Source organism: Stegostoma tigrinum, chromosome 4, assembly GCF_030684315.1.
Source record: "Stegostoma tigrinum isolate sSteTig4 chromosome 4, sSteTig4.hap1, whole genome shotgun sequence".
In the NCBI taxonomy this organism is placed as follows: Eukaryota; Metazoa; Chordata; class Chondrichthyes; order Orectolobiformes; family Stegostomatidae; genus Stegostoma; species Stegostoma tigrinum.
Window position 1 is genome coordinate 45,721,001 of NC_081357.1, and position 12,397 is coordinate 45,733,397.

The following is a 12,397-nucleotide window of genomic DNA, read 5'->3' on the forward strand; positions in this document are numbered from 1 at the left end:
CTCCCGGGTAGGTGGTGGTTTGTTCCCCTGGAACCTCTTTCTCTCCCTCTCCCTGAGCCTTGCTAATATTCCTTATTTTGGGGGCCAGCAATCCATGCTGTGTCAATCACCAGTCTTAACCCTCTCAGTCAATGATGATGAGCAATTACTCATGACTCCAGGATGACTGTTGTCCCCCTTGCCTGCTTTTATTGGAGGGTTAGTTTACTGTTCTTTCTAAGAACAAAAAGGTTTTATTTTCCCCCCAAAAATACATTGATAGTAGGGCAAAGATAAGATGCTAGCTCAACAGGGTATTGTGACCTCTATGATTCCTGCAATTCTTCCCATTGTTTTTAAACACTAGAAATTTGGAGTGATAATTACTGCTATAATAGCAGTTAAATTACATTTCATGCTACGCAGTAAATACCAGGGCAATTCAGTTTTAAACCCCAAATTCCAGTAAGAGTGACATACTGTAGCTATGTTGTTCCAGTAGTGAATGGAGTGACAATTTAAGATAGTGAATGAGGTGCTGATCAAATTAGTTACTGTATCTTGACTGATGTTACACCTCTTGAATGCTGTTGAACCTGTATTCATTTAGGCAAGTGGAGACTATTCCATTCACTTTTAGCTTATCCCTTGTAGATAGATCATCATCATTGATCATCACAGCATCCCTCTGGTGTGGAAGCAGGCCCATCGGCCCAAACAGTTCACACCGACCCTTGCAGCATCCCACCCAGACCCTTACCCCTATAACCCACTTAAGCTACACATCTCTGAACTTAATTTTAGCAATGCTAATCCACCTAACCTGCCCATTTTTGGACTGTGGGAGAAAACCAGAGCGCCCAGAGGAAACCCACGTGGACACGAGACAGTAGATAGGCTTTGGATGGACACAAAAAGGAAGTGACTTGCTTACCACAATTTTCCCAATTCTTGACTTACTGTTGTAGCTGCAATTTTTTATGTGCTGGTGCAGTTGAGTTTCAACCGTAATGCACAGTTTGTTTATGGTGATGCTGTTTCATGCCAAGGGTAATGGCGTTAGATTCACTGTTGTTGGAGATGGTCTTTATCTTGCACTTCTGTGTTGCAAATATTCATTTCCACCAATCAACACAAGCCAGAATATTATATAAATCTTATTACATGCAGCCACAGGCTACCTCATTACCTGAGGAGTTGTGAATCGAATTGAATGCTTTACAATCATCAGTGAGCACTGCCACTTCTGGACGTACAATGGAGGGGAGGTCATTTCTGAAACAACTGAAGGTAGTTGGGGCCATGGCACTAATATGAGGAAATCTTACAGTCAAATCCTGGGCCCAAAATGATTGCGCTCCATCAGTTGCAATCTCTCCTCCTGCATGAATCCAGCCAGCTTTCTCCCCGGGTGCCATTGTCTTCGCCTTTACTTGGACATCTTGATGCAACACTCAGCCAAATTTCAAGGGCAGTTTTTCTCATTTAGCCTCAGGAATTGAGTCCATTTGTCCATGTTTGGACAATGCCTGCAACCAAGTTTGTAGTAAGGTCTTGAGCTGGGTTGATCTGGCAGAATCCAAACTGAGCATCAGCGAACATGTTGTTGGAGAGTGAGGCCATTTGATGACTCCATTCGCTACCTTTCTGATGATTGTGAATCAACTGATAAACTTGGATAATTTACTGCATTGCCAATTAGACGCCTATCATAACTGTACCCGAACAACTCGACCAGGTGTACGATGTATAGATTTTGAGTACTATTGCCAGATTCTTGTCAGACTGCTTTGTATTTTCTGTATCTAATATGCTTGGCCACTTCTTGATATTATGTGTTGAGAATTACTTAGCCTCAGTTTAGTTTCTGTGATGGTAAGGACCTTAAGAGGATGCTAAGATGAATCATTCATGTGAAACCCCTGACTGAAGATGGTTGCAAACATGGGTGTCCTTATAGATCAATCGCTGAAAGTAAGCATGAAGGTGCAGCAAGCAGTGAAGGAAGCAAATGGTTTCTTGTCTTTCACTATTAGAGGATTCAAGCTCAGGAGCAGGGATGTTTTGCTGCAATTGTACAGGGCTTTGGGGAGACCACAATTGGAATGTTGTGAACATTTTGATCTCCTTATCTGAGGAGGAATATTCTGGCGATGAAGCAAGACTGATTCCTGGGATGGCAGGTCTGAGTGATGAAGAGGGATTGCATCAGATAGGACTATATTCATCAGAGTTTAGAAGAATGGGGGTACATCTCATAGAAGCACATAAAATTCCAACAGAACTAAACAGAGTAAATGCAGTGAGGATAATCCTGAAGATCAGGCAGTCCAGAGCCAGGGGTCACAATTTAAGGATATGAAGTAGGCCTTTCAGAGTTGAGATTTTTGAATTTTTTTCACCTAGAAAGTGATGAACTGTGGAATTTTCTGCGGTTAGGCCTGGGGTAATTGTGAGCATTATTTTTATTATATTAGTGGGTTGTTGATTATAGTTGTGCATGTGAAACTTTTGCAATAATTTATGCATCATTGCTTGAGTGAGTTTTGGAAGTAAAACTCTTGTTTTCCGAAGCAACCTGACTGAATTATTTACGATAACAAAGCGAGGAGTTGGATGAACACAGCAGGCCAAGCAGCATCTCAGCAGCACAAAAGCTGACGTTTCAGGCCTAGACCCTTCATCAGAGAGGGGGATGGGGGGAGGGAACTGGAATAAATAGGGAGAGAGGGGGAGGCGGACCGAAGATGGAGAGAAAAGAAGATAGGTGGAGAGGGTGTAGGTGGGGAGGTAGGGAGGGGATAGGTCAGTCCAGGGAAGATGGACAGGTCAAGGAGGCAGGATGAGGTGGTAGGTAGGAAATGGAGGTGCGGCTTGAGGTGGGTGGAAGGGATGGGTGAGAGGAAGAACAGGTTAGGGAGGCAGAGACAGGTTGGACTGGTTTTGTGATGCAGTGGGGAGAGGGGAAGAACTGGGCTGGTTTTGGGATGCAGTGGGGGGAGGGGAGATTTTGAAGCTTGTGAAGACCACACTGATACCATTGGGCTGCAGGGTACCCAAGTGGAATACGAGTTGCTGTTCCTGCAACCTTCGGGTGGCATCATTGTGGCACTGCAGGAGGCCCAGGACGGACATGTCGTCTGAGGAATGGGAGGGGGAGTTGAAATGGCTCGCAACTGGGAGGTGCAGTTGTTCGTTGTGAACCGAGCGGAGGTGTTCTGCAAAGTGGTCTCGAAGCCTCCGCTTGGTTTCCCCAATGTAGAGGAAGCCACACCGGGTGCAATGGATACAATATACCACATTGGCAGATGTGCAGGTGAACATCTGTTTGATATGGAAGGTCATCTTGGGGCCTGGGATGGGGGTGAGGGAGGAGGTGTGGGGTCAAGTGTAGCACTTCCTGCGGTTGCAGGGGAAGGTGCCGGGTGTGGTGGGGTTGGAGGGGAGTGTGGACCGGACAAGGGAGTCACAGAGAGAGTGGTCTCTCCGGAAGGCAGACAAGGGTGGAGATGGAAAAATGGTTTGGGTGGTGGGGTCAGATTGTAGATGGCGGAAGTGTCGGAGGATGATACGTTGTATCCGGAGGTTGGTGGGGTGGTATGTGAGAACGAGGGGGATCCTCTGGGGGCAGTTGTGGCGGGGGTGGGGTGTGAGGGATGTGTTGCGGGAAACGTGGGAGACGCGGTCAAGGGCGTTCTCGACCACTGTGGGGGGAACGTTGCGGTCCTTGAAGAACGTGGACATCTGGGATGTGCGGGAGTGGAATGCCTCATTCTGGGAGCAGCTGTGGCGGAGGTGGAGGAATTGGGAATAGGGGATGGAATTTTTGCAGGAGGGTGGGTGGGAGGAGGTGTATTCTAGATAGCTGTGGGAGTCAGTGGGCTTGAAATGGACATCAGTTTCTAGCTGGTTACCTGAGGTGGAGACTGAGAGGTCCAGGAAGGTGAGGGATGTGTTGGAGATGGCCCAGGTGAACTTGAGGTTGGGTTGGAAGGTGTTGGTGAAGTGGATGAACTGTTCGAGCTCCTCTGGGGAGCAAGAGGCGGCAGTCATAAATGTACCGGAGGAAGAGGTGGGGTTTGGGGCCTGTGTAGGTGCGGAAGAGGGACTGTTTTGCGTAACCTGCAAAGAGGCAGACATAGCTTGGGTCCATGCAGGTACCCATGGCCACCCCCTTTGTCTGTAGAAAGTGGGAGGAATCGAAAGAGAAGTTGTTGAGGGTGAGGACGAGTTCGGCTAGGCGGATGAGGGTGTCGGGGGAGGGGGATTGGTCGGGCCCATGGGACAGGAAGAAGCAGAGGGCCTTGAGGCCATCTGCATGAGGAATGCAGGTGTACAGGGACTGGAAGTCCATTGTGAAAATGAGGTGTTGGGGGCCAGGCAATTGGAAGTCCTGGAGGAGGTGGAGGGCGTGGGTGGTGTCACGGACAAGTTATACACAGTGAATAATTTGTTCACTCAAGTGGAAAAATTAATCCAACTTTTAAATTCAAAGACTATTGTAATCAACTTGGCAGTTAAGGGAAGAATCAGTTCACCTCCTTTGTTACGATCCTAACATTAGCATGATAATAGAATCACTAGATGAAGGCCAGACAATTTGCAATGGCAGTGAGATTTACATATGACCAAGCCCTACTAGCCGAACAACAAATGATGTACAAATCTGTATTTCATCTGTGTGGTATGTGGGAAATTTTAGATGCTTTTGGAAATCTGGATGACCACACCTGCAGGAACTGCTACGAGTTTGAGCTCCAGGCTTTGGAGTTTCAACTTCAGTCAGAAGCATCAATACAGGCATAAGGGTGAGAGTTATATGGAGAGCGTGCTTTTGAATGTGAATTGAGAATGGTGTGTCACGTCCTTAATTCCAGGTCAAGGATGTCACTGGCAGATAAATTGAATGAAGGTAAGGCTGAAGAGTTGTTGTACAAGAACGAGTTTCAGATTCGTAGAATCTCTGCTGTATGGAAACAGGCCCTTCGGCCCAACCAGTCCACACTGAACCTCAAAGCATCACACCCAGACCCACCCCGCTAAAACCCACCTAATCTACACATCCCTGAACACTACAGGCAATTTAGCATGGCCAATCCACCTAGCCTGCACATCTTTGGACTGTGGGAGGAAACCAGAGCACCCAGAGGAAACCCACGCAGACACGGGGAGAATGTGGAAACTCCACACAGACAGTTGCCTGAGTCTGGAATCGAACCCAGGTCACAGGTGCTGTGAGGCAGCAATACTAACCACTGAGCCACCGTGCCGCCAGTGATTCTTGGACCACTGGGTCAATTTCCAGGGAGGGTGGAACCTGTACAAGTCTGACAGGTTGCACTTGAACCACAATGTGATCAACCGAACCTCAAAGCATCCCACCCAGACTCACCCTGCTATAACCCACCCAACAGTGCTGGAAAGGTAATAAAATGTGAGGCTGGATGAACACAGCAGGCCAAGCAGCATCTCAGGAGCACAAAAGCTGACGTTTTGGGCCTAGACCCTTCATCAGAGAGGGGGATGGGGAGAGGGACCTGGAATAAATAGGGAGAGAGGGGGAGGCGGACCGAAGATGGAGAGTAAAGAAGATAGGGGGAGAGGAGAGTATAGGTGGGGAACAGTCCCTCTTCCACACCTACACAGGCCCCAAACCCCACCTCTTCCTCCGTTACATTGATGACTGTATCGGTGCCGCCTCTTGCTCCCCAGAGGAGCTCGAACAGTTCATCCACTTCACCAACACCTTCCACCCCAACCTTCAGTTCACCTGGGCCATCTCCAGCACATCCCTCACCTTCCTGGACCTCTCAGTCTCCATCTCAGATAACCAGCTAGAAACGGATGTCCATTTCAAGCCCACCGACACGCACAGCTACCTAGAATACACCTCCTCCCACCCACCCTCCTGCAAAAATTCCATCCCCTATTCCCAATTCTTCCGCCTCCGCCGCACCTGCTCCCAGGATGAGGCATTCCACTCCCGCACATCCCAGATGTCCACGTTCTTCAAGGACCGCAACTTTCCCCCTGTAGTGGTTGAGAACGCCCTTGACCGCGTCTCCCGCATTTCCTGCAACACATCCCTCACACCCCGCCCCCGCCACAACTGCCCCCAGAGGATTCCCCTTGTTCTCACACACCACCCCACCAACCTCTGGATACAACGCATCATCCTCCAACACTTCCGCCATCTACAATCCGACCCCACCACCCAAGCCATTTTTCCATCCCCACCCTTGTCTGCCTTCTGGAGAGACCACTCTCTCCGTGACTCCCTTGTTCGCTCCACACTCCCCTCCAACCCCACCACACCCGGCACCTTCCCCTGCACCCGCAGGAAGTGCTACACTTGCCCCCACACCTCCTCCCTCACCCCCATCCCAGGCCCCAAGAAAAACTCCCCACCTATACTCTCCTCTCCACCTATCTTCTTTCCTCTCCATCTTCGGTCCACCTCCCCCTCTCTCCCTATTTATTCCAGAACCGTCTACCCATCCCCCTCTCTGATGAAGGGTCACGGCCCAAAATGTCAGCTTTTGTCCTCCTGAGATGCTGCTTGGCCTGCTGTGTTCATCCAGCTCCACACTTTATTATCTTGGATTCTCCAGCATCTGCAGTTCCCATTATCTCTAATGCTGGAGAGGTGCAGCTCAATTGCCAGCACTGCTTGTGGTTGGACAATTAAGGGATGCAGAATGGAGTCACAAAACATGTGATGTGTAGAAAAATGTAGAGGCTAGGCAGACTGTCAAATTAAAATACAAGCGAGTTTAAGAAGATTGGATGGGATTTATGTTAATACATGGAGTCTTGCCAGTAAGAGTTAAGCATGTTGTTTAACACATGAACATGTGATAATTTACTATCCCTTGAGGAAAGGACAAGACTGGCATCTCAATATTGCAGATTATATTATCTTTAGGCAAGAATTGGGAGGGGGTGAGGGGAGTATAAAGAAGAGCTGGTGTTACAATATTGATTAAGGAGTTAGTTACTGCAGGAAGAGGGGATGATATCATCAAGGTGTCTTGTATTGAAAGGGAAAGTATTGGAAGCAATTCTGAGGGACAGAATTCATCTCTATTTGGAAGGGCAAAGATTGCTCAAAGAAAATCTGCATGGCGCTGTCAGAGGGCAATCACGTCTGACAGGTTTGACTGAGCTTTTAGAGGAGATGACAACATTACCACAGTGGCTACAGGAGCAGGCCAGAAGTTAGGAATACTGCGGCAAGTAACTCACCTCCTGAATCCCTAAAGCCTGCCTGCAATCTGCAAGGCACAAATCAGGAGTGTGATGGAATACTCTCCACTGCCTGGATGACCGCAGCTCCAACAACACTCAAGAAGCTTAACACTACCCAGGACAAAGCAGCCCGCTTGACTGACGCTACATCCACAAACATTCACTCCCTCCACCACTGATGCTCATTAGCAGCAGTGTGTACTATCTACAATAAGCACTGCAAAAATTCATCAAAGATCCTTAGACAGCACCTTTCAAATACCTGGCCACTTCCATCTAGAAGGACAAGGGCATCAGATGTATGAGAACACCACCACCTCCAAGTTCCCCTCCAAGTCACTCGCCCTCCTGACTTGGAAATATATTACCATTCCATCACTTTTGCTGGGTCAAAATCCTGGAATTCTCTCCCTAATAGCAATGTGGGTCAACCCACAGCAGGAAGACAGCAGTGTTTCAAGAAGGCAGCTCACCACCACGTTCTCAAAGGCAATTAGAGATGGGCAAAAAATGCTGGCCAGGCAGCAACACCTACATCCCACATCTGAATAGAAAAATAAGTGACTAGATGTGTGGATGAGGGTAGTGTAGTGGAGTTGGATTACATGGACTTTGATGTGACTTCTGACAAGATTTCACATAGAAGGCTGGTCAAAAAAGTAAGAGTCCATTGGATCCAAGGCAATTTGATGATCTGGATTCAAAACTGGCTTAGTTTTCAGGAAGCAGAATGTGACAAGTGAAGATTGTTTTGTGAATGGAAGCCTGTGTCAGGGTTTGGTGCTGGGTTTCTTGCTGCTTATAGTTTACAGTAATGATCTAGACCTGACGCAGAAGGTTTGATCAGTAAACTCACAAATGACATGAAGATTATTGGTATGAGAAGGAAAATGGAGACAGGGTACTCAGATGGGCTTAAGAATGTCAAATGAAAATAAATCCTGAGAATTGTGAGGTAATGCTCTTGTGAGGGCTAACAAGACATGGACAGACCGTAGAATCAGAAGGACCTTGCTGTGTATGTATATAGATTCTTAAAGTTAACAGGACACCTGGCTAAGATGGTTCGGAATGCACATGAGATACATGCCTTTACTCATTAGAGCATTGAATACAAGAGTCAAAAGTTATGGTACAGCTGTAAATAATATTAGTTAGGCCACAGCTAGAATGTGGTGTACAGTTCTGGTCCCCTCACTACGGAGGAATGTGATAGATCTAGAGAGAGTACAGAGTAGATTCATGAGCTTGTTGCCTTGGCTGGAATCTATTAACTATTAAGAGAAACTAGATAGGGTGGGATTGTTTTCCTGAGAGTAGGGATGGCTGAGGGGATCTTGATTGACATGTACAAAGTAATGAGAGTCATAGATGAGGTATAAAAAAAAATCACCTTGGTAGATGAATCAATAACCTGGGGCATGGATTTAAGACGAAGGACAGGAGGCCACTTAAGAAAGGACTTTTTCAACCCAGAGGAAGATGGTATCTGAAACTCACTGCCTGAAGGTGTGGTAGAATTGGGAATCACACAACATTCAAGAAATACTTAGGTTAGCACTTGAAGCACCACGGCAACCAAAGCTGTGAGCCAAGTGTTGGAAAATGGGCCTAGATTAGACAGGTGCTAGATAACTGGCACAGATCTGATGGATCAAAGGGCATCTCTCCATGTTAGGAAACTTTATGACTGTAGATAGAAAACGAAATGGTGGAAGATTATTAAATGAAAGTTAATGTAAAACATACAACAGTTATGATGATTGCAGGAAATAGCAGTGGAAAGGTAGAGGTCATGATAAAGAATTACTCACTTGAACTGATCTGTGAAGTACTTTCTCAAAAAATGGTTACTGCAGTAAAGAAATTATAGCAAGAATAGCAATTGCAGTACAGTCCCCAAAACTAAACTAGTCAGCATTGGACTAGGTCAAGATCCTAAGAAAAATATCATCAAGCCTGTTGTTTGGTTTATCTAGTTGTACAGATTAAAACATAGACTATCAGGAGAGTAGACATCTAAAGCACAGCAAATTATGCAATATGATTCTGGAGAAAGATAAAATGAGTTAGAACATAGAACATAGAACAGTACAGCACAGAACAGGCCCTTCAGCCCACAATGTTGTGCCGACCATTGATCCTCATGTATGCACCCTCAAATTTCTGTGACCATATACATGTCCAGCAGTCTCTTAAATGACCCCAATGACCTTGCTTCCACAACTGCTGCTGGCAACGCATTCCATGCTCTCACAACTCTCTGCGTAAAGAACCTGCCTCTGACATCCCCTCTATACTTTCCACCAACCAGCTTAAAACTATGACCCCTCGTGCTAGCCATTTTTGCCCTGGGAAAAGTTAGTTGGAAAAATGAGCAATGAAGTAATTCTCAGGATTGTGGCCCTTGGTTGCATACCATATTAACAGCATGTCTGGTTTGATGAATCGTGCCACTGGAACAGGACATATCTGGGACTGCGTAAGAAAGATTCTGGGAGATTGGCTGAAAGATATATTTCTGCAATATCGACTATGACAGGCTATTTGACTAGTCCATGGAACAGCTTTCACAAGTTTGTCACAAGTCACCAAATATTACTGACGGAAACTTTACAGAGCCAAATTAGGCCTTTGTTATACAAAAGTCCAGCCCTAGGCTAAGGGTGGGTATTATATTCAGTGTTAACTGTAATCATACAAGCACAATTTTATTGAATTTCTCCTTAACTTAGTGAATGACTGAGATTTAGAATCACAGAATCCCTCCAGTATGGAAGGAGGCCATTTGGCCATCCAATCCACACTGACCCTCTGAAGAGTGTCCATCCAAACCAATCCCTCTACACCTGCATTTCCCATGCCTAATCCACTGGCCTCAATAGAATCGCCATTCCACCTAACTGCACATCTTTGGGGTGTGGGACAAAACCAGAGCACTCAGCAGAAACTCATGCAGACACAGAAGAATGTGTAAACTCTGCGCAGATAGTCCCTCAAGGCTGGAATTGAACTCAGGTCCCTAGTGCTGTGAGGTAGCAGAGCTATCCATTGAGCCACTGTGCTATCCAAGTTAGCTAGACAAATGTACACCTTATGAATGCTTGCACAGATCAATGTGTTTGGTAATCATTAAAATGCCAAAACTATATAATGACATTCAGCACCCCACTTGCTTCAAGCTGAATCATTTGAAAGGAAAATCTGTGTCACAGGCAGATGGGCCGAGGAACAAGTCTTGGTGGGGGTGAGCTATTGTGTGCACATGAAAGGAAATGTGTCATTTACCATTCAGCTTCTAAAAAAGGAAACAAAAAATGATTTTGACTGCATCTGGAGGAGATTTCTGTTTTTGATTTCAAGAATAATGATTGAAGGTGGGAAATACTTTGCACATAGGCTTTGTAACAAAGGTCCTGTGGAGTGAAATCTTCCAGAGCTGGGCTTGCTAAAAACTGTGTTCAGATTTCTGCACAGATATACAACCCACCTATATAACTGTAGCAGAACGAAGTACATTGTTACAGTTCAAGACATTCTCCGCTTCCTCTGTTATCTTTTACTAGAAGAATGCGGGTTCAAATCATAGTCCTAAGACCACAAATGAGCACAAAAAGCAGCTTGTTTTTTTTATTTCAAAATATACATTATTCGTTTAAAATATACATACACACGACCTGTAGTAACACAGTTTGGCTCTGTACAACATCATATCAAGGTAACAAACAAACATTGGAGTTTGGCTCGATCCAAACGAAACAAAGGCATCTCTTACTTGAACCTCTCTCCCTATTTATTCCAGAACCCTCACCCCATCCCCCTCTCTAATGAAGGGTCTAGGCCCGAAACGTCAGCTTTTGTGCTCCTGAGATGCTGCTGGGCCAGCTGTGTTCATCCAGCTTCACATTTTATTACTTGAACCTATATATTTACATGCACTTGATTCACCAGGAGGGTCCAATAACCAAACGGGCCCCCATTTAACTTCAGCTGGCAGACCTCAGAGAGTGACCTTTCCCCAAAACACATGGCAGCAGCTGCCCCAAGATTTAGTACATCCCTCAACACATAGTCCTGCACTTTGGAATGTGCCTGTCTGCAACACACAGTTGAGCTCAATTTCTTGCTCTGGAAGGCCAAGCAGCTTGACACTCCAGTGCCTTTATTAAAGAGTGCTGGACTGTCAAAGGTGCAAATATTTAAATGTGGCTGGTGTAAATGATCCCATGAGACTATTTTAAGTAGAGCAGGGCTCCTCTCCTAGTCTCCCGGCCAACATTGGTCCCTCAGTTAACACTTGAACAAACAGGTGACTTGACCAGCCTTAGAAACATGCTTTGTAAAACCTTGCTGTATGCAAATTAGCTGCTGCAATTTTCTGCCCCTTCAACAGTGACTACATCTAGTTGAAGTACCTATTAGCTCTTCTTTTGTGCCAGGTTTGACTCCAGTTTTCCTGGGGTTTCATTATGCTATACTCAGTCACATGTCAAGGGCAGTCACTCTCACCTGATTTATCAAGTTCACTTCTTTTGTCAACTTTTGGAAAAACAGCTACAAAGAGTTTGTGACTTGAATGACTTTGCTGGAAACTCAGTGTCTGTGTCAGTCCTAACTGAAAGAAGTTAATGTAGTATGGTTAAGAAAAGTAGAAGTGTTTTTCTCTATCATGCAAATATTTCATCTTTAGTTGGGAATTCTCATAAGTTGACAGTTTAAGAATGTGTTAATATTTTCAAATTTGTGGTGCAATCTTTTATTTGTCTTTACTATTTGTTTTTGGTCACAGGTTTTTCATTTGTTATTTCTTGCACTCTTGCTGTCAGACTGCTTCTGTCTGATCATATTGTTTTATTGTAATGCCAAGTGTTTGTGACTAGAGCGCATTTATTTTGGAATCTCAGTTTTGGTATGGGTTTCACTGACTTTTTAAAGGTTATCTCTTTTAGTTATTGATTTGAGGGAGATAGTCATAATACAGGGGATTTCAAAGTATGTGATTGAATTCAATTATATTTTCCTGCTAACTTTAAAAATTTGAGAAATAGCTTCAACGTGGTACTAAGAAACAGTAGATCACTTGTTAGTGAAACATGAGGACCAGTAGCAAAAATATACCTTGCATTCTCTTAAGTTATGCAAGATTGAAGGGTGACTAGAGCAATGTAGT